We start from the raw sequence: 22341 nt of genomic DNA, 5'->3' as shown, positions 1-22341 counted from the left end.
TTCCAGATGGGGATTGGATATTTCTGTTAGGGTCCTCTCTCTTGCTTAGTTTCTTTAGATGCACAGGTTTTAGTGGTTTTGTCCTATGTTGTATGTCTATATGAGTGAGTATATACCATGTGTGTCTTTTTGCTTCTGGGACAACTCACTCAGGATGATCCTTTCCAGATCCCACCATTTACCGGCAAATTTCATGATTTCCTTATTTTTCATTGCTGAGTAATATTCCATTGTGTAGATGTACCACAATTTCTGCATCCATTCTTCAGTTGAGGGGCATCTGGGTTGTTTCCAGCTTCTGGCTATTACAAATAAAGCTGCTACAAACATGGTTGAGCAAATGTCTTTTTTGTGTACTTGAGCCTCTTTTGGATATATGCCCAGTAGTGGTATGGCTGGATCTTGAGCAAGCACTATTCCTAGTTGTCTGAGAAAGCGCCAGATTGATTTCCAGAGTGGTTGTACAAGTTTACATTCCCACCAGCAGTGCAGAAGGGTTCCCCTTTCTCCACAACCTCTCCAGCATGTGTTGTCACTTGAGTTTTTGATCTTGGCCATTCCAATGGGTGTAAGGTGAAATCTCAGGGTTGTTTTGATTTGCATTTCCCTAATGGCTAGTGAGGTTGAGCATTTCTTTAAGTGCTTCTCTGCCATTCGGTATTCCTCTGCAGAGAATACTCTGTTTAGCTCTGTTCCCCTTTTTTTAAGTGGATTACTTGGTTTGCTGCTTTTCAGCTTCTTTAGTTCTTTATATATACTGGATATGAGTCCTCTGTCAGATAAAGGGTTGGTGAAGATTCTTTCCCAATCTGTAGGCGGTCGCTTTGTTTTGATGACGGTGCCTTTGCTTAACAGAAGCTTTTCAGTTTCACGAGGTCCCATTTATTGATTGTTGCTCTTAGAGCCTGTGCTGTTGGTGTTCTGTTCAGGAAGTTTTCTCCTGTACCAATGAGTTCTAGGGTATTTCCCTTTTTTTTTTTCAAGCCGATTTAATGTGTCTGGTTTTATGTTGAGGTCTTTGATCCACTTGGACTTCAGTTTTGTGCAGGGTGACAAGTATGGATCTATTTTCATTTTTCTACATGTAGACATCCAGTTAGACCAGCACCATTTGTTGAAGATGCTATCTTTTTTCCATTGTATGGTTTTGGCGTCTTTGTCAAAGATCAGGTGTCCATAAGTGTGTGGCTTTATTTCTGGGTCCTTTGTTTGGTTCCATTGATCCACCATTCTGTTTCTATGTCAGTCCCATGCAGTTTTTAAAACTGTTGCTCTATAGTACAACTTAAGATACCTCCGGAAGATCTTTTATTATAGAGGATTGTTTTAGCAATTCTGGGTTTCTTGTTATTCCATATGAAGTTGAGAATTTTTCTTTCCAGGTCTGTAAAGAATTGTGTTGGTAATTTGATGGGCATTGCATTGAATCTGTAGATTGCTTTTGGTAAGATGGCCATTTTTACTATGTTAACCTTGCCAAGCCATGAGCATGAGAGATCTTTCCATCTTCTCATATCTTCTTCTAATTCTTTCTTCAAAGATTTGAATTTTTTTTCATACAAGTCTTTGACTTCCTTGGTTAAGGTTACTCCGAGGTACCTTATGTCATTTGTGGCTATTGTGAAGGGTGTTGTTTCCCTAATTTCTTTCTCAGCCCTTTTGTCTTTTGTATACAGGAGGGCTACTGATTTTTTTGAGTTAATTTTGTATCTGGCCACTTTGCTGAAGGTGTTTATCAGCTGTAGGAGTTCCCTGGTAGAGTTTTTGGGGTCACTCACGTATACTATCATATCATCTGCAAATAGTGATAATTTGACTTCTTCCTTTCCAATTTGTATCCCCTTGATCTCCGTCAACTGTCTTATTGCTCTAGCAAGGACTTCCAGCACTATGTTGAAGAGATATGGAGAGAGTGGGCAGCCTTGTCTTGTCCCTGATTTCAGTGGGATTGCTTTAAGTTTCTCTCCGTTCAGTTTGATGTTGGCTATAAGCTTGCTGTATATCGCCTTTACTATGTTTAGATATGTACCTTGTATCCCTGATCTCTCCAATACTTTGAACATGAATGGATGTTGGATTTTGTCAAATGCTTTTTCAGCATCTAGGGAGATTATCATGTGTTTTTTTTTCTTTCAGTTTGTTAATATGGTGGATCACATTGATGGATTTCCGTGTATTGAACCACCCCTGCATACCTGGGATGAAGCCTACTTGGTCATAGTGGATAATATCTTTGATGTGTTCTTGGATTCGGTTTGCAAGTATTTTATTAAGTATTTTTGCATCAAGGTTCATAAGGGAGATTGGCTGGAAATTCTCTTTATTTGTTGAGTCTTTGTGAGGTTTAGGTACCAAGGTGACTGTGGCTTCATTGAATAAATTTGGTAATATTTCTTCTGTTTCTATTTTGTGGAATAGTTTGAAGAGAATTGGTGTTAGCTCTTCTTTGAAGGTCTGGTAGAATTCTGCGCTGAAGCCATCTGGTCCTGGGCTTTTTTTTGGATGGGAGACTTTTGATGACTGCTTCTATTTCTGTGGGGGTTATAGGACTATTTAGTTGATTTACCTGGTCCTGATTCAGCTTTGGTAAGTCAAATCGATCAAGAAAATTGTCCATTTCATTTAGATTTTCAAATTTTGTGGCATATAGACTTTTGAAGTAAGTCCTAATGATTGTTTGGATTTCCTCAGTGTTGGTAGTTATATCCCCCTTTTCATTTCTGATTTTGTTGATTTGGGTGGTGTCTCTCTGCCTTTTAGTTAGCCTGGCTAAGGGTTTGTCGATCTTGTTGATTTTCTCAAAGAACCAGCTCTTGGTTTCATTGATTCTTTGAATTGTTTTATTTATTTCCAATTGATTGATTTCAGCCCTGAGTTTGATTATTTCCAGCTGTCTACTCCTTCTTGTTGTGTCTGCTTCTTCTTTTTCCTAGGGTTTTTAAGTGAGCCATTAAGTTGCTTGAATGAGCTGTCTCGAATTTCTTCTTGAAGGCACTTAGTGCTATGAACTTTCCTCTTAGCACTGCTTTCATTGTGTCCCACAAGTTCGGGTATGTTGTGTCTTCATTTTCATTGATTTCTAGAAAGACTTTAATTTCTTTCTTTATTTCTTCCCTGACCCAGCTGTCATTTAGTAACAAGTTGTTCAGTTTCCATGTGTGTGTAGGCTTTTTGTTATTTCTGTTATTGTTGAGGTCCAGCTTTATTCCATGGTGATCAGACAAGATACATGGGATTATTTCAATCTTCCTGTATCTGTTGAGGCTTGCTTTGTGACCCACTATATGGTCTATTTCGGAGAAGGTTCCATGAGGTGCTGAGAAGAAGGTAAATTCTTTTGTGTTTGGGTGTAGGGTTCTGTAAATGTCTGTTAGGTCCATTTGATTCATGACCTCTGTCAGAGACATTGTTTCTTTGTTTAATTTCTGTTTGGTTGACCTGTCCTTTGTTGAGAGTGGGGTGTTGAAGTCTCCCACTATTAATGTGTGTGGATCTATATGTGCTTTAAATTTTATCAATGTTTCTTTCACAAATGTGGGTGCCCTTGTATTTGGGGCATAGATGTTCATGATTGTGATGTCTTTCTGGTGGAATTTTCCCTTGATGAGTATGAAGTGTCCTTCCCCATCTCTTTTTATTAATTTTGGTTGAAAGTCTATTTTATCAGATATTAGAATGGCTACTCCTGCTTGCTTTTTGGGTCCGTTTGCTTGGAAAGTTGTCTTCCAACCCTTTACTCTCAGGTAATGTCTTTCTTTGTGTCTTAGGTGTGTTTCTTATATGCAACAGATTGCTGGGTTTTGTTTACGTATCCATTCTGTTAATCTGTGTCTTTTTATTGGAGAGTTGAGTCCATTGATGTTGAGAGAGATTAATGACCAGTGGCTGTTAGATCTCTTGATTTTGATGTTGGCTGTGGTCATCAGGTTGTGTGCTTGGTTGCTTTTTGTTTTACTGAAGTGAGGTTATTTCCTGTGTTTTCTTGAATGTAGCTAGCTTTCTTGGGTTGTATTTTCCCTTCCAGTGTCTTCTGTAATGCTGGATTTGTTTGTAGGTATTGTTGAAATTTGTTTTTGTCATTGAATATCTTGTTTTCTCCATCTATGAGGACTGAGAGTTTTGCGGGGTATAGTAGCCTGGGCTGACATCTGTGTTCTCTTGGGGTCTGCATGATATCCGTCCAGGCCCTTCTGGCTTTCATAGTCTCTGTTGAAAAGTCAGGTGTGATTCTAATGGGTTTGCCATTATATGTTACTTGGCCTTTTTCTCTTGCAGCTTTTAGTATTTTTTCTTTGTTCTGTATACTTACTGTTTTGATTATTATGTGGCGGGAGGATTTTCTTTTCTGGTCAAATTTCTTGGGTGTTCTGTAGGCCTCATGTATTCTAAGTGGCCTCTCTTTTAGCTTGGAGAAATTTTCTTCAATGATTTTGTTGAAAATATTTTCTGGGCCTTGGAGAAAAGAGTCTTCTTTTTCCTCTATACCTATTACTCTTAGGTTTTGTCTTTTCATATTGTCTTGCATTTCTTGGACGGTCTATGTCAGGAATTTTTCGGATTTAACATTTTCTTTGACAGATACATCGATGATTTCTTCCATTGTATCTTCTACACCTGAGATTCTTTCTTCCATCTCTTGTAGTCTGTTGGTTATGCTTACCTCTGTAGTTCCTGTTTTCTTCCCTAGATTCTTCCTTTCCATTATTTCTTCCATTTGTGTTTTCTTTAATTTTTCCAATTCTATCTTCAGGTCTTGAGTTGTTTTGTTTACTTCCTTCACCTGTCTGATTGTACTTTCCTGTTTTTCTTTTAGTTCCTTCAACTCTGTTTCTTTTATTTCATTCACTGTTTTAAGCATTTCCTTTCTAAAGGCCATAAACTGTTTGGCTGCAGCTTCCTCTATTTCTTTATGGATGGCAATATTCTGTTTGAGTTTATCTTCCTCTATATCTTTACGTATCTTATTTGTTTCCTCTGTTATCATCTTCATGAGCATAGTTGTTAGGTCATCTTCTTGGATCTCAGTTATGGTGGGGTGTCCAGGGCTACTTGCTTCTGGGTAACTGGGTTCTGGAGATGCCATATGGCTCTGTCTTTTGTTGCTTGAGCTTTTACGCTGGCCTCTACCCATTGTATTATCTTAGGTGTTTGGGGTTATTTTCTGGTGGTTCCTGGGGATCCTGTGGTGGAGAGAATCCCCTTTGCAGGAAGCTGGTTTTTCCTGAAGGATGTCTTCTCAGCTTTTTTGGGTATAGTCCCTGGATGGCTGGTGTTTTTTCAGGAGTTGCTCACCTCAGGGATATAGACCTGAGTGGTAACTGTGGTCTTTGTTAGTCGAGAAGGTTCTCCTCTCACCCAGGGAAGTCCTGAGGGCAGCTGCCCTGTTTCTGGGTTTCTTGTTGTAAATTTAATGATCAGCTGCTGTGACCCAGTTGGACATCAGGCGCGCATCAACTGTTTGTGCCTGTGTCTGGAGCACAGCTGTGTGCTGGCGCCTCGGCCCCACTAGTCTGCTAGACTTTTTCTAGGGAAGGATTGGGTGATTTAGGTCAGTACAGTTTCCTTCCTTCCCTGTGGATTCTCTGGAGACACCGACTCCCAGTGTCTTTTTTTGCCCTGGTGCACACTGCTCAGTGTCCGCCAACTGGCTGGCCGCAGAAACTGCCTGTGCCTGGAGCACAGCTGTGTGATGGCGGCTCAGTCTCTGCCAGCTGTCTGGTGCGCAGAAACTGCCTGTGTCTGCCTTTGCGGTCTTTGGGAACCTGGGTGCCTCCCTAAGCTGGGTAATTTTCCGGGGACCTTTTCAGGTTGAGGGTGTCGGCTGAGTGCTCTGAGATCAGACCAGCCGTTTCCCTCCCTGTGTGTTTGCTTCCGACAGTGAAACTCATTCGCTGGTGCCCTGGTGCCCACAGTTCTATCTCAGGCGGCGAGTCAGGCGCGCAGGCAGGCAGGGCTCAGTGCCAGAACCTGGGTCCCCGGCTCTGGCTCCGGGCTGGCTCCTGGGGTGCCCGTGGACCCCGAGTCTTTTCCAGGGGATGTCTGGGTGACCTAAGGCCGGTCCCAGTCGTTTCCCGTACCCTGGGGTTATCTCTCCACTGAAAATTCCAGTCTCTGATCGTGTGGTGCGCATGGTTCAGTCTGGGAACGTGACCAGAGACACTGGCTTGTGGCTCTGGGTTGGGGCTGGGGCTGGTGGCCGGCAGCCAAGAGTCTGGCGGAACTGGGATCTCTTCCGCGGTTTAGCGGGGTGAGTTAAAAGCTGATTGAATCCCCCACCGTGGGGTATTCTCTCACCTCGGAAACACAATGACTGTGTTTTATGGCCGCAAGTTCTGATTACTGGTCACTGTGCTGATCCTGCTGCTGCTGCTCAGAATGAGAGTCCTCCCGGTGCCGCCATCTTGCCCCCTCTGTCCTGTTTCTCTAATTTCTTTCTCAACCCATTTGTCTCTGTTTCCAGGATGGGTACTGATTTTTTTTAAGTTAAATTTTTATCCATCAACTTTGCTGAAGATGTTTATCAGCTGAAGGAGTTACCTGGTAGAATTTTTGGAATCACTCATGTATACTATCATATCACCTGCAAATAGTGATACTTTGATTTCTTCCTTTCCAAACTGAATCCCCTTGACCTCCTTTGATTGTCTTATTGCTCTAACAAGGACTTAAAGAACTATGGTGAAGAGATATGGAGAGAGTGGGCAGCCTTGCCTTTACCTTGAGTTCAGTGGGATTGTTTTACATTTCTCTCCATTTAGTTTGATGTTGACTCTAGGTTTGATGTATATTGCCTTTACTAAGTTTAGGTAAGTATCTCTTACCTAAGCTTATATCCCTGATCTCTCCAGGTCTTTAAACATAAACAAATGTTGGATTTTATCAAATGTTCTTTCTGCTTTTAAGGAGATTATCATGTCGATTCTTTTTCTTTTAGTTTGCTTATCTGGTGGATTATATTGATGGATTTCCATATATTGAATCACCCCTCCAAACCTGGAATGAAGCCTACTTGGTAATAGTGGATGATATCTTTGATGTATTCTTGGATTCATTTTGTCGAGTATTTTTTTCATCAGTGTTCATAAGGGAGAGTGGCCTGATATTTTCCTTTTTGGTTGGGTCTTTGAGAGGTTTAAGTATCAAAGTGACTGTGGCTTAATAGAATGACTTTGGTAATGTTCTTTTTGTTTCTGTTTTGTGGAACTGATTGAAGAGTATTGGTGTTAGCTCTTTTTTAAAGGTCTAGTAGAATTCTGCACAGAAACCACCTGACCCTATGTTTTTGATGACAGCTTCTATTTCATTAGGGGATATAGGACTATTTTATTTATTTATCTGGTCTTGATTCAGCTTTGGTAAATGGAATCTATAAAGTAAATTGTCCATTTCAGTTAGATTTTCTAATTTTGTGATATATAGGTTTTTTATATAAGACCTAATGATTGCTTGGATTTTCTCAGTGTTTTTATATCAACCTTTTCATTTATGATTTTGTTGATTTGGACAGTGTCTCTCTTTTAGTGTTTTTTTTTTTTTTTGGGGGGGTAAGGGTTTGTCTGTTTCTCTTGTTGATTTTCTCAAAGAACCAGCTCTTGGTTTCATTGATTCTTTGAATTGTTTTATTTGTTTCATTTTGATTATTTCTAGGCATCTACTCCTCTTGGGTGTGTCTGCTTCTGTTTTTTCCCCCTAGGGCTTTCAGGTAAGCCGTTAAGTTGCTTGAATGAGATGTTTCAAATAACTTCTTGAAGGTACTTAGTGCTATGAACTTTCCTCTTAGCACTGCTTTCACTGTGTCCCATAAGTTTGGGTATGTTGTGCCTTCATTTTCATTGAATCCTAGGAACACTTTAATTTCTTTCTTTACTTCTTCCTTGACCTAGCTGTCAATGAGTAACGGGTTGTTCAGTTTCCATGTGTGTGTAGGCTTTTTGTTATTTCTGTTGTTGTTGAGATCTAGCTTTAGTCCATGGTGGTCAAATAAGATACAAGTTTTTATTTCAATCTTCTTGTATCTGTTCAGGCTTGCTTTGTTACAAACTACATGGTCTATTTTGAAGAAGGTTCCATGAGGTGTTGAGAAGAAGGTAAATTCTTTTGTGTTTGGAAAAAAAGTTCCATGGATGTCTGTTAGATCTATTCGATTCATGACCCCTGGTAAAGTCATTATTTCTTTGTTTAATTTCTGTTTTGTTGACCTGTCCTTTTTGAGAGTGGGGTGTTGAAGTCTTCCAGTATGAATGTGTGGACATCTATGTGTGGTTTCAGTTTTATTAATGTTTCTTTTACAAATGTGTGTGCCCTTGTTTTGGGGGCATAGATGTTCAGAATTGTGGTGTCTTCTTGGTGGAATTTTCCTTTGATGAGTATGAAGTGGCCTTCCCCATCTCTTTTGATGAATTTTGGTTGAAAGTCTATTAGATATTAGAATGGCTACTCCTTTATGGATCTTGGGTCCATTTGCTTGAACAACCGTCTTCCAGCCCTTTTCTCTAAGGTAATGTCTATCTTTGTGACTTAGGTGAGTTGCTTGTATGCAAAACATTGTTGGGTCTTGTTTATGGATCCATTGTGTTAGTCTTTGTGTTTTTATTGGAGAGTTGAGTCCACTGATGTTGAGAGAGATTAATGACCAGTGGTTGTTAGATTCTGTGATTTTGCTCTTCTTTGTGGTAGTGTGCATGTGTGCTTGGCTACATTTTGTTTTGCTGCAGTGAGGCTATTTTTCCTGTGTTTTCCTGAATATAGTTAGCTTTCTTGGGTTGTATTTTTCCTTCTGTTATGCTCGATTTTGGGTAAGTATTGTTTAAATTTGTTTTTGTCATTGAAGATCTTGTTTTCTCCATCTATGATGACAAAATGTTTTGCTGGGTATAGCAGCCTGGGCTGACATCTGTGTTCTCTTAGGGTCTGCATGATATCTGTCTAGGCTCTTCTGGCTTTTGTAGTCTCTGTTGAGAAGTCAGGTGTGATTTTGATGCGTTTGCCATTATATGCTACTTGGCCTTTTCCCCTTGCAGCTTTTAGTATTTTTTTTCTTTGTTCTGTATACTTATTGTTTTAATTCTTATGAAGTGGGAGGGTTTTCTTTTCTGGTCTAATTTATTGGGTGTTCTCTAGGCCTCTTGTATGCCTATAGGCCTCTCTTTTAAATTGGGGAAATTTTCTTCTATGATTTTGTTGAGAATATTTTCTGGGCCTTGGAAATGGAAATCTTCTTTTCCTTTATTCCTATTATTCTTAGGTTTTGTTTTTTCATGTTGTCTTTGATTTCTTAGACAGTCTGTGTCAGAAATTTTCTAGATTCAACCTTTTTCTTTGACAGATACATCTATTTCTTCCATTGTATCTTCCATACCTGAGATTCTTTCTTCCATCTCTTGTAGTCTGTTGGTTATGCTTACCTCTGTAATTCCTTATTTCTTCCTTAAGTTCTCCTTATCCATGATTTCCTCCATTTGTGTTTTCTTTAATTTTTTAAATTCTATCCTCAGATCTTGAAACATTTTGCTGATATCCTTCAGCTGTCTGACTATATTTTCCTGTTTTTCCTTCAATTCTATTTCCTGTATTTCCTAAATATTCCTCTGTTTCTTTTATTTTTTTCAGTGATTTAATTTTTGCCTCTCTGAAGGCCATCAACTGTTTGGCTGCATCTTCCGGTATTTCTTTATGGATGGCCATGCTGTGTTTGATTTTATTGTCCTCTATTTCTTTATGCATGGCTGTAACCTATTTGACTTTATCATCTTCTATTTCTTTAAGAATGGCCATAATCTGTTTGTCTTTATCCTCATCTATTACTGTACATATCACCAAAATCTGTTTGGCCTTATCTTCCTTTATTTCTTTATGCATTTTATTTGTTTCTTCTATTATCCTCTTCATAAGCATAGATGTAAGGTCATCTTCCTGAATTTCACTTATGACAGGCTGTTCAGGATTACTTGCGCCTGGATAACTGGGTTCTGGAGATGCTATAATGCTTTGGCTTTTGTTGCTTGTGCTTTTATGCTGGCCTCTATCCATCTGGCTGTCTTTGGTGTGGCCTGTTAGATTCTGGTGCCTGCTAGAATCCTGGGGTGGGGAGAATCTCCTAGGCAGGAAGATGGTTGTTCCTGAAGGAGGCCTCCTCAGCTTTTGGGGTATGGTCACTGAATGGCCAGTGCTTCTCAGGAATTGGCACAGCTCACGTCAGGCTTATGAACTTGTGTGGTTGGTAGTCAAGGAGGCTCTCCTCTCACCAGGAAAAGTCCTGGAAACAGCTTTCTGGGTTTCTTGCTCTGAGTTTATTGAGCTGCAGCTGCTACTCTTACACTGTGTTTGCCGGGTGCAGCCCTCTTGAAGAACCAGGGATCCCTGAGGTTTGGTAAGTTTGGCTAGAGATACAGACTGCACCTTAGAACAGTGTCTGGGGACTGATCCCATGCACCACAGGCTTATGTAGGTCTGAGGTTGGAGTTCTATGCCCCAGTACCCAGATGGTAATCACTGGCAGGTGAGAGAAGCACTCATGTGTACAACAGGAAGCTAGAGCATGGAGCCTGTGGGAACCAAGAAAAGTTTTTGGAGTTGGATGTCCTGAGGGTGGACTTGATATTTCCCCCATCCTGGGGTTTTCTTGAACCATTCTGTGGTGTTTTGGTGTCCACAGTTCAGTCTGGGATACTGAGTAGAGTGTGCAGGTGTAGGGGAGAGGCTCTGAGCTGGCGACTGGGTGCCTGCAGGAACCTAGGAACTTTTCCAAGAAACTTTTCCTGAGAAATTTTCTGTGTGTGTGGGGGGGGGGGGGTTGGCTGAGTGCCCTGAGGTTTAACCTGATGTTTCCCTCACTGTGGCGTTTCCTCCCAACAGGGAATCCCAGTTTCTTGTTCCATGGTGTCCACAGCTGTGCCAGATGCACAAGCGAGTCTCTGGGCTGATGAGAGTGCCTGCTGGAGCCTGGGACCTTTTCCAGCTATTGTCTGGGTGACCTGACATAGGTCCTGATTGCTTCTTTCACCCTAGGGTTTTCTCTCAACTGGAAAACTCAGTCTCTGGTGTTGTGGGTCCCACAGTTCAGTCTGGGATGGTGATCAGAGCATGCAGGCATGTGGCTCTGGGCTGGTGACTGAGTTCCTGCTGGGACCCAGGAAATCTTCCTGGGTTTATCTTGGTGACCTTAGAATGGAACCGGTTGATCCCACACCATGTGGTTCCTCTCACCTGGGAAACAAAATCGCTGGTGTTTTAAGGTCCAGAGTTTGGTCTGTTGGTCACTGTGCAGTCACTGCTGTCTGGCTAGTCAGATACACTGTCTTCTCAGTGCCACCATTTTGGATTCCCCCGCCATATTATTTTTATTACTATGGCTTTTTCTGTCTCTGTCTCTGTCTCTGTTTCTCTCTCTCTCTCTCTCTCTCTCTCTCTCTCTCTCTCTCTCTCTCTCTCCACACACACACACACACACACACACACACACCTTGAAGTTTAGAATTGTTATCCTTTTAACTTTTGCTCTTTTTTTCTCAAAATTGTTTTGGTTTTCCAGGCACTTTGCTCGTTTCATGCAAATTTCATGATAATTTTTTTTTCTATTTTTGTGAAGAATTAGATGGGGATTTTGATTGGGCTTGCATTGAATTTATAAATGGCTTTTGGAAGAATGGTCATTTTTCACACTAATTCTGCCACTTCATGAGAATGAGATGACTTTTCACTATCTAGTATTTTCTCAATCCTTTTCTACATAGATTTAAAGTTTCTATTGTAGACTTCATTCATTGCCTTGGTTAGGTTCTTTCTTAGGTATCTTCTTTCCTTTGAAGCAATTATGAATTGAAACACATCCATGATGTCATTCTCTGTGTGTTTGTTGGTGTTATACAGGAAAGGTATTGCTTTTTGGAAGTTGATTCTATATACTGCAATTTTAAGCCCAAAGTTATCAAAGCTAGGTATCTGCTTTTTCTTTCTATTTGTAGTATTATTTCCACTTCCATAATAAGGGAGGTCATATAGGATTTGTTTTTCTGTGTCTGAATTATTTCACAGTGTCTTCCAGGTTCGTGCATGCTATCACAAATGGCTGGCTTTTCCCATCTCATTTGAGGACTTGTCTGTGGTGTATGTATATATTTTCTTTCTCCATTCACCAGATGGCAAATGTTTGTTTCCTATGTCTTGGCTATTGTGAACATGGCTGAAATGTGAAAGGAGGGGAAAATATTTCACTGACATACACATTTACTTTTCTTTCCATATTCAGACTCGGGATGGCTGGAACAAACAATTCTACTTAATACTGTGAGGAAACTCCATATTGTTTTGCAAGATTGTTACGCCAATGAACAACTCCATCTGCAATATTCTATACATCTTTGTCAACATATATCCCTCTTTTTCTTTCTTTTGATAACACCATTCTCACAGGTGTAAGGTAACATTCAATCCTGCTTTCAATTTTCCTGTTTTCATTTCTTTGATGAGTAGAGATGCTGAACAGCTGTTCATATACCCTAGATATCTGTGCCTCTTTTAAAACTAAAGGCAGGCAAGATGTAAGTCATAGCAACTATTTGGAGGAGGAAAATGAAAAAGAAAAGGAAAAAAAGCTCTGCTATTTGTATAAGTTAAGCCAGAAAGGAGTTCAGCCACATGGTGGGAAAGGGGGCTTTAGAAAATAAGGAACTCTACAGTTCCAGAAAAAGCTAGGTTCTGGGCAGCATCCAAAAGAAAGAAATGTAAAAAAGGAAGAGAAACATTGTACCTTTTTATTATTTTTTTTATTTTTTTACTATTAATTACACTTTATTCATTTTGTATTCCTCATAAGCCCCTCCCTCCTGCCCTCCCAATCCCACCCTCCCTCCCCCTTCCTCATGCATGCCCCTCCCCAAGTCCACTGATAAGGGAGGTCCTCTTCTCCTTCTTTCTGATCTTAGTCTATCAGATCATATCAAGAGTGGCTGCATTGTCATTGTACCTTCTTGAGTCAGAAAGTTAGGCAGACCTAAGGAACTTAGGAAGGAAAAGTGCATTCTCACATTAAGGGACTAATTATTCCTTTTATGTCTTTAGCATAACAGGGTGAACCTACATTCCTAGAGGTGGTACTGCCTTCTTGAGGGGTGGTTCCTTTTACAAGTTGTCGACAATGTCTAAAGGACATTTCAAGTCTCCAGCCAGGTCAGAGATATTATGCTCTTTACCAAGAGGAAATAATTTTCCCTTATTGGGCCTTTACTGTTGCTGGGTTATTCTTCCTTCTGGAGAGAGGATCCTAAAATTATTTTGGAGATGGACTGAAATTGGGAAATAGACAGAACCCATTTTTACTCTGAAAATTTAAGGATCTATTCCAAAGCAAATTTTCAGGAAGAATAATGATGTTTGGGATATACTTTAGCTCTGACTCTTAGGTATAGCCTCTAGATAGGGTGCTCATTTAAGAGGAGATAAGAAACCAGAGCACCCTTCTGGCATTCTTAGCTAGTGAACCAAGAACATTTCTGGAACTGCTGCTTATTGGAGCCTCTACCCTGAACTGCCTGTCTAGTTTCTACCTTCTGCTATCATAATTCCCTTCTCTGAAGAGGTAACCCAAAATGCCATTAGGAAATTTATTTAATGAACAGTTTGGCTTCTGACACCTGAATGGTAGTATTTGGCATAAGAGCTGGAGTACTTCTCCAGTGGGTCCATCTGAAAGACTGAGAGTACCACAGTGGTTGTATTTATATAACTGCCAAATGTAGGGAGGAAAGAAAACTTTTGACTGACACCCAGAAAAAGATGCGAGGGAAAAGTAACAGCAAGAGTTATTACCACCACATGCTCTAGACAAAACAAAACAAAACAAACAAACAAACAAAAAAATAAACAGAAGAAGCCAGAATATAGGATGTTTCTAAATTATTCAAATCAAAGTTCGTTAGAATCCTTTGATGCATTCACAATATCATATATCCATTGAGTTCTTCCTCCTCAGGAATTTTCTTTTCCTTTGGAATTTAAGAGTAATGAATCCAGGACGTATTTCCAGGTACTTGAATAGCTGTTGGAGTGGCTTACAATATGAAGGACCTCTCATATGGATGTTAGAGAGGAAGAGAGAAAAATAGTTACACATGATTCTGTTTGCAGGTTACAACTAGTGGGCCTGTCTTGGACACAGGCAGGTGCTTCAGTGTTTGAAAAATAAGCTCAGTTCTGAAGTCCTATATCTGGGAAATATGTTTCTTATTAAGAAGAAAACCATTAATAAAAAAATAGTTGTCTAAACAACATTTCAAATGGAGTTAAGCCTGGTGTCTAGGGATATAGCCTTTTGTAGTATCAGCCTCAGTTCTACACAAACAATTAGAGGCAACTGGCAACTAAGGCTGAGAGCTGGAGGAATAGTCTTCCATAGGGAAGAGTACGCCAGTTGGTTATCCAATAGTGTGGTGGTTTAAATAGGAATGGTCCTCATAGACTCATATGTTTGACTGCTTCTCCCATAGGGACTAGCACTATCAGGAGGTGTGACCTTGTTGGAAGATGTGTGTTACTGTGAGGTTAGGATTTGAGGCCTCATGCTCAAGCTATGCCCAATGTGGCACAAAGTCATTTCTGCTGCCTGAAGATAAAGATGTAGAATATCAGCTCCTGTTCCAGCACTATATCTGCCTGTCTGCCACCATGACGACACTGGACTAAACCTCAGAAACTGTAAGCCAGCCCCAATTAAATATTTTCCATTTTAAGAGTTGTGGTCGTGGTGTTTCTTCACAGTAATAGAAGCCCTAAGAGAAAAACCAAATGGTCAGGCCTAAAAAGGTGCATAGGAGTAGCATTATAAAGACTCAGTAGGTTATATTTAGAAATACATGTACAAATAAACATGGGCATACACACATGCACACACACATATGCATATAGGAACAATTAATGAAAAAGGAGGTCATGACTAAGAAAGAGAGCAAAGAGCGGTCCTGGGGAGGGTTCAGAGGGAGGAAAGGGAAGGAAGAAATTATATAATTATATTATAATTTCAAAAAACCTACAAATCAATTTAATCCTTAATTATCACATTTTTCTATTGGGAGTTTAAGACCATTCAGGGGGCCAAAATTAACCATTTTTCTTTTTTGCTCTCAAGGTCAGTTGAGGATATGGTTCTCAGGGGTCACTTGGGATAAGGAGGAGCCTCTGTCCCTTATACATATTCTTTTAAGAAATATATATTCAGGCTCAGGGCCCATTTTAAAATTAGGTTATTTGGTTTGTGAATTTGTTTACTTATTGTGTTACTCAGGGATTTTTAAATATATATATTGGATATTACTCCCTCATGTTAAAACTTTCTCCTCATTAAAGATTGTCTTTCTATTCTTCTGATTCTTTGTGGCCCAGAGGGCTTTTGGTTTTGTACAATACTGTTTGACTATGCATGCATTTGTTGCTTTGAAATAGATGGTTTCAAGGAATTAGAAAAGAATAAATAAGCCTAAAGTTAAATGTGGAAAGGGAATAGAAAAGAGCAAAACAGAAACAAATCAGTTGCATATACCTATAGAGAACAGGCAAAATAATAATAATAATAATGGTTGATGTTATAGAAAAGTGTAAAAAAAATAAACAGACTCTGAACTAGAACAAGAAATTAAGACAAAAAAGCCAAGTACCTAAAATCATAAATAAAAATAAATATTACAACAGATGCCTCAAAATGAAGTAGATCATGAAGGACTATCATGAATAATTATAACAACAAATTTGATAATCATGAAACATGGTAACCTAGAATAAGTGGAAAAACCATGCAGTCCTCAGTCTAAGTTAAGAATAAGTAGAAAACCTGAACTGTATGATAATGGATAAAGAGGTTGACTTAATAATGAAAGGAAACACTAGGACTAGCTGCTTCACAGGAGCAGTCCATGAAATAGTCAAAAAGCAAGTGATTTTATTTTATTTTTCTTAAACTCTTGAAAACAAAAGAACATACAGAGTAAACTTCTAAATTTCTCATTTTCTGAGAGAGGGTACCAAGTAGTCCATGCTGACCTCAAACTCTCTATCTGGTTGAGGATTAGTTTGGTGTCCCGATCCTCTTTGCTCCCATCTCGGATGACGTTTTATGTGATACTGTAGAGAAAAACAAAGGCTTTGTGCATAGTAAGCAGGCACTCTACCAACTGAGCTGCATCTCCAACTCTCTGGCCTCATTATGTATGACACTATTACCCATATAGGAAAGTTAAACAGAGACACCATAAGAAAAGGAAAATATAGGGGGGCTCCAAGTTGTCAACAACCTATCACACCATATCTGAGGGGCAGAGAATCTGAAACTCCAAAACTGGTAAGTGGATGGGCAGCTGAAACTGGAACTTCGACTTTGAGGCTTCCTGGGCTAGAGGGGACAATCCGTGAACTGGGACAGATTGAATCCAGGCTCCCCATAGACCTCTCCAAGGTCTGAGAGTGATGAACTGTGGACCCCCTGCACTTTCACTTGCCTCAACAGAGGCAAATGCTTAACCCTAGGTTCAGGTCTTCCCTGCTCTTGTGGCCTAACAGGGGTACACATTGGCACATCCCTAACACTTTCACTTGCCCTGGAGGTGAGCACTTAGCCCCATCTCTCTCCTCTAGTGGACAAACAGCGGGCCCCACCTGCTTTTCTGCAGGCCCAAATCTGACAGGAGAGAACAATGGGACACCTAAGCTTCCCTCATACACCTGTGAGTGAGCGAGCCTTTAAGTAAGTGTGGGAAGAGTCCCAGATCTAGGAACTCCCTGATCTAGCATTCAGGCAACAGATCCCTATCACCCACACCTCCACTGTGGGAAACATCTGGAACAGCATTCTCAACATTAAAGCCCCTGTTCTGTGGGTCTCCAAGTGGAGTCCAGACAAACAAGTATTGGAAGCAAGATGGTGCAGCCGAGACAGATCTTTGTGCCTGGAACCACTGAGCCATTCACAGTACTCAGGGAAACTGTGTACTCACACTGTGCTGTAAAACTGCCAGCACCCCTACCTGTGCTTATGCTCTGCCCTTCAAGGCATCCACTTGCCACTGTCTTTCTAGGAATACTTCCATGTACATTCCAGTGCTTGTACACATGTACCTGCGACCTTCCCTCCTTAGCTACATCTGAAATTCCAACATCCATTCTCAAACCAGTGGACCTCCATAATCTTCCTAGGACCTCAGATTCCAGAGACAGACAGACCCAGTCCGCAATACAGACTCCAGTAACAATCAGTGAATGATACGTTAAATCAGACAGCTCGAGGCCAGTGAAAGAACACAACCAATCAAAATCAGAACAGCATGGCTTCACCAGCAACCCCCAAAAAAATCAATGGATATTTTAATCCATCAGAAACACAGGAAAATGATCTTAAATCTATCCTTATCCAGTTATTAGAGCTACATAAACAGGAAACAAACAAAGCCCTCAAAGAAATACAGGCAAAACATGACCAAACAAATAGAGGAAGATATAGAGGCATATAACGTGAAAACAAACAAACAAACAAACAAAAAAGAGACCATAAAGGAAAGAAAGGGATCCAATCACAAACAGATTAAGGAAATGGTGCAAAATATGAAAACAAAATTAAAATCAATAAAGAAAACATACAGTGAGAAACTCCTGGAGATGGAAAACCTAGCAAAGAGATTGGAAACTACAGAGGAAAGCATTACAAACAGAATATAAGATATGGAGGAGAGAATCTCAGGTGTTGAAGACACAATTTAAGAAAACACATATCTCAAAAAAGAAATAAAATCAGAAAAGGTCCTGAAACAAAACATCCAAGAAATCAAGAACACCATGAAAAGACAAAACCTAAGAAGAATAATAGGAATAGATGAAGAAGAAGAGTCCATGTTCTGAGGTCCAGAAAATATTTTCAAGAAAATCAAAGAATTTTCCCAACTTAACGAAAGAGATATCCTTAAATATACAAGAGACTTACAGAACACCAAATAGACTATACCAGAAGAGAAACACATCACATCACATCATAGTCAAAACACTAAATCTACAGAACAAAGAAACAATATTAAAAGCAGCAAGGGAAAAAGGCCAAGTAACATATAAATGTAGACCCATCAAAATCACAACAGACTTCTCAACAGAAATTATGAAACCCAGAAGGGCCTGGGCAGAAGTCATGCAGACTCTAAGAGAACACAGATGCCAACCTAGACTTCTATACCCAACAAAACTTTCAGTCAATGTAGATGGAGAAAACAAAATATTCCATGACGTAATGAAACTTAAACAATATCTACACAACAACTTAGCCCTACATAAGATACTAGAAGGAAAACTCAAATCTAATGAAATAAACCACACCCAGGAAAATACAAGCTATAGATAACTTTACACACACACACACAAAATCAAAAGGAAAAAAGTACACAAACACAATCACCACCAACTCCACAATAAAAGGAACTAACAGTCATTGGTCACTACTATCTATCAATATTAATGGACTCAACTATCCAATAAAAAGACACAGACTAACAGAATGGTTGCAGAAACAGGATCCAACATTGTGCTGAATCCAAGAAACACACCTCTGCAACAAAGATAGACATTATCTCAGAGTAAAGGGCTGGAAAAGGGGTTTCAAGCAAACAGAACCAAAAACCCAGCTGGATTAACCATCCTAATATGTAACAAAATAGACTTGAAACCAAACTTGATCAAAAAAGATGGAAAGGGTTACTTAATTCTCATCAAAAGAAAAATCCACCAGGGGGACATCACAGTGCTTTTCATCTATGCCCCAAATACAAGAACACTGGCATTGGTAAATGAAACATTATTAAAGCTTAAGTGACACATGGATTCCAACATCTTAATAGTGAGAGACTTCAACACCCCACTATGGCCAAGGAACAGATCATTGAGACAGAAGATAAACAGAGAAACAATAACACTTACAGTGGTCTTAAATCAAACAGAACAAATAAATGTCTACAAACTTTTTACCCCAACACAAAAGAGTATACCTTCTTTTCAACACCTCATGGAACCTTCTCCAAAACTGACCATATAGTCAGGCACAAAGCAAGCCTCAACAGATACAAGATTGAAATAATCCTTTGTATACAGTCAGATCACCATGGTCTAAAACTAGACTTCAACAATAACAGAAAGAGAAAAAGCCTACACACACATGGAAACTGAACAATTCTCTACTCAAGGACAACTGGGTCAGGGAGGAAATAAAGAAAGAATTAAAGACTTCTTAGAATTCAATGAAAATGAAGGTACAACTTACCCTAACTTGTGGGACATAATAAAAGCAGTGCTAAGAGGAAAGTTCATTGCACTAAGTGCCATCAGAAAGAAGTTTGAGACATCTCATACAAGCAAATTTATGGCACACCTGAAAGCCCTAAAAAAAAAATCAGACACACCCAAGAGGTGTAGACAATTAGAAATAATCAAATTAAGGTTGAGGTCAATAAATTAGAAACAAAGAAAACAATTCAAAGAATGAATGACACCAAGAGCTGGTTCTTTGAGAAAATCAACAGGGTAGACAAACCCATAACAAAACTAACTAAAGGTCAGAGAGAAACTATCCAAATCAACAAAATGAGAAATAAAAAGGGGGACATAATGACAGACACTGAGGAAATCCAAAGATTCATTAGGTCTTACTACAAAAGCCTATAAGCTACAAAATGTGAAAAAAATAAATGAAATAGACAATTCTCTTGATAGACTCCACTCACCAAAGTTAAGTCAAGACTGGGTAATTAGATTAAATAGTCCTAAATCCCCCAAGGAAATAAAAACAGTCATCAAAATCTCCCTTCATAAAAAGACCTGGCCAGACAGTTTCAGCACAGAATTCTTCCAGTCCTTCAAAGAAGATCTAACACCAATGTTCTTCATACTATCAAACAAGACAGAAACAGAAAGAACATTACCAACCTCATTCTATGAGGTCACAGTCATCTTGATACCTAAACCACACGAAGACCCAACAAAAAAAGAGAACTTCAGATCTATTTCTCATATGAACATTGATGGAAAAATACTCAAATACTCACAAACAGAATTGAGGAACACATTAAGATATCCACCACTACCAAATAGGCTTCATCCTAGGCATGCATGGGTGTTTCAACATATGAAAACTTATCAATGTAATCCACCATATAAACAAACTGAAGGGGAAAACTGACATGATAATCTCCTTAGATTCTGAAAATGCACTTGACAATATCCAACACCCATTCATGTTTAATGTCTTAGAGAGATGAGGCACATATCTAAACATAGTAAATGCAATATATAGAAAGTCTATAGCCAACATCAAACTAAACAGAGAGAAACTTAAATCAATCCCACTGAAATTATGGGTAAGACAAGGCTGCCCACTCTCTCCATTTCTCTTCAGCATAGTTCTTGAAATCCAAGCTAGAGCAAGAAGAAAACTAAGGGAGATCAAGGGGATACAAATCAGAAAGGAGGAAATAAAAGTATTCACAGATGATATGATAGTATACATGAGTGACCCCAAAAATTTTACCAGGGAACACCAATAGCTGATATACACCTTAAGCAAAGTGGTTGGACACAAAATTAACTAAAAAAAAAACAAAAACAAAACAAACAAACAAACAAACAAAAAATATTAGCCTTCCTGTATACCAAAGACAAAATGGCAGAGAAATCAGGGAAACAACATCCTTCACAATAACCACAAATAACATAAAGTATCTTGATGTGACTCTAACACAGGAAGTAAAAGACCTGTATGAAAAAAATTAAGTCTCTGAAGAAAGAAAATGAAGAAGCTATCAAAAGATAGAAAGATCTCCCATGATCATGGATCAGGGGGATTAACATAGTGAAAATTGTCATCCTACCAAAAGCAATCTGCAGATTCAGTGCACTTCCCATCAAAATACCACCACAATTCTTTACAGATTTTGAAAGAACAATTCTCAATCTCATATGTAAAAGCAAAAACCCAAAATTGCTAAAACAATCCTGTACAATAACAGAGCTTCTGGAGGTATCGCCATCCCTGATCTCAAGTTGTACTACAGAGCAATAATAATAAAAACTACATGATCCTGGCATAGAAACAGAATGGTGGATCAATGGAATAAAATTGAAGCCCCAGAACTAAACCCACACACCTGTGGATACTTGATTTCTGCAAAGAAGCAAAAATCATACAGTGGAAAAAAGACAGTATCTTCAATAAATGGTGCTGTTCTAACTGGATGTCTACATGTAGAAAAACAAATAGATCTATATTTATCACCCTGCATAAGACTAAAGTCCATGTGGGTCAAAGACCTTATCATAAAACCAGACACACTAAACCTGTTAGAAGAAAAACTGGGGAAGAGCCTTGATCTCATTGGCATAGAAGACAACTTCTTGAACAGAACACCAACCTCATAGGCTCTAAGATCAACAATCAATAAATGGGACATCATGAAACTGAAAAGTTTCTGTAAAGCAAAGGGTACTGTTGTCAGAACAAAACGACCAACCTACAGATTAGGAAAGGATCTTCACCAATCCAATATCTGACAGAGGGCTAATATCCAGAATATATAAAGAACTGAAGAAGCATTGTAGATATGTCCCCCCCCCCCCCGCAGGGGCTCCCAGTTCAGGCCTCACTTCTGCAAGCAGCCCCTGGGCTCAGAGACAGTCCAGCAGCACCTTGGTGGACAACTTAGACTCATCATTCGGGCTTGCTTTGTTTCCCTTTTGAGTCAGGATTATGTCAATGGGACTGATCGGAAAGAAATTCGAACTGGTGTTGATTAGTATATCCAGAAGTTTTTGGACATTGCAAGACAGACAAAGTGTTTCTTTCTTACAAAAAAGATTGCAATTGTCTGTCCAGAAACCAGATCAAGTTATCAAAGAGGATGTCTCAGAACTGAGGAGTGAATTGCAGCGGAAAGATGCGCTGGTCCAGAAGCACCTGACAAAGCTGAGGCATTGGCAGCAGGTGCTGGCGGATATCAATGTGCAGAACAAAAAAGCGAGCTGAAATCCCTCAGGGCTCCTTGGCCTACCTCTAACAGGTATCTGCCAACATTCCTGTGCCTCTGAAGCAGACCTAAGGCCTCAGGCCTGTGGTGCAGCTCTGCAGTCTGGCCAGACATCTTTTCTTACAGATGTGGCATATTGGAAGAACTCTGTCAGATAATGAGCTGATGTTAGTTTATGTCTCTACCCATTTTTGTGATTTATTATAGAAATCTTTATAATTTATTATTTCACTATGAAGCATGGGGTGGCCTTGAACCCAGGATCACCATCCTCAGCTCCTCTAGTACTCTAAATTCATTAGTACGT

The 22341-nt window shown here is 39.5% G+C and overlaps 1 pseudogene; it reads left to right on the top strand.

The window, feature by feature from the left end:
• The first annotated feature begins 21611 nt into the window (after positions 1-21611).
• Positions 21612-22106, top strand: LOC110539600 (mediator of RNA polymerase II transcription subunit 28-like; annotated as a pseudogene).
• Positions 22107-22341: the final 235 nt, after the last annotated feature.

This window comes from Meriones unguiculatus, chromosome X (assembly GCF_030254825.1).
Source record: "Meriones unguiculatus strain TT.TT164.6M chromosome X, Bangor_MerUng_6.1, whole genome shotgun sequence".
In the NCBI taxonomy this organism is placed as follows: Eukaryota; Metazoa; Chordata; class Mammalia; order Rodentia; family Muridae; genus Meriones; species Meriones unguiculatus.
Note: the sequence above shows the minus strand (reverse complement) of the source record. Positions and strands in the feature narration are given on the sequence as shown.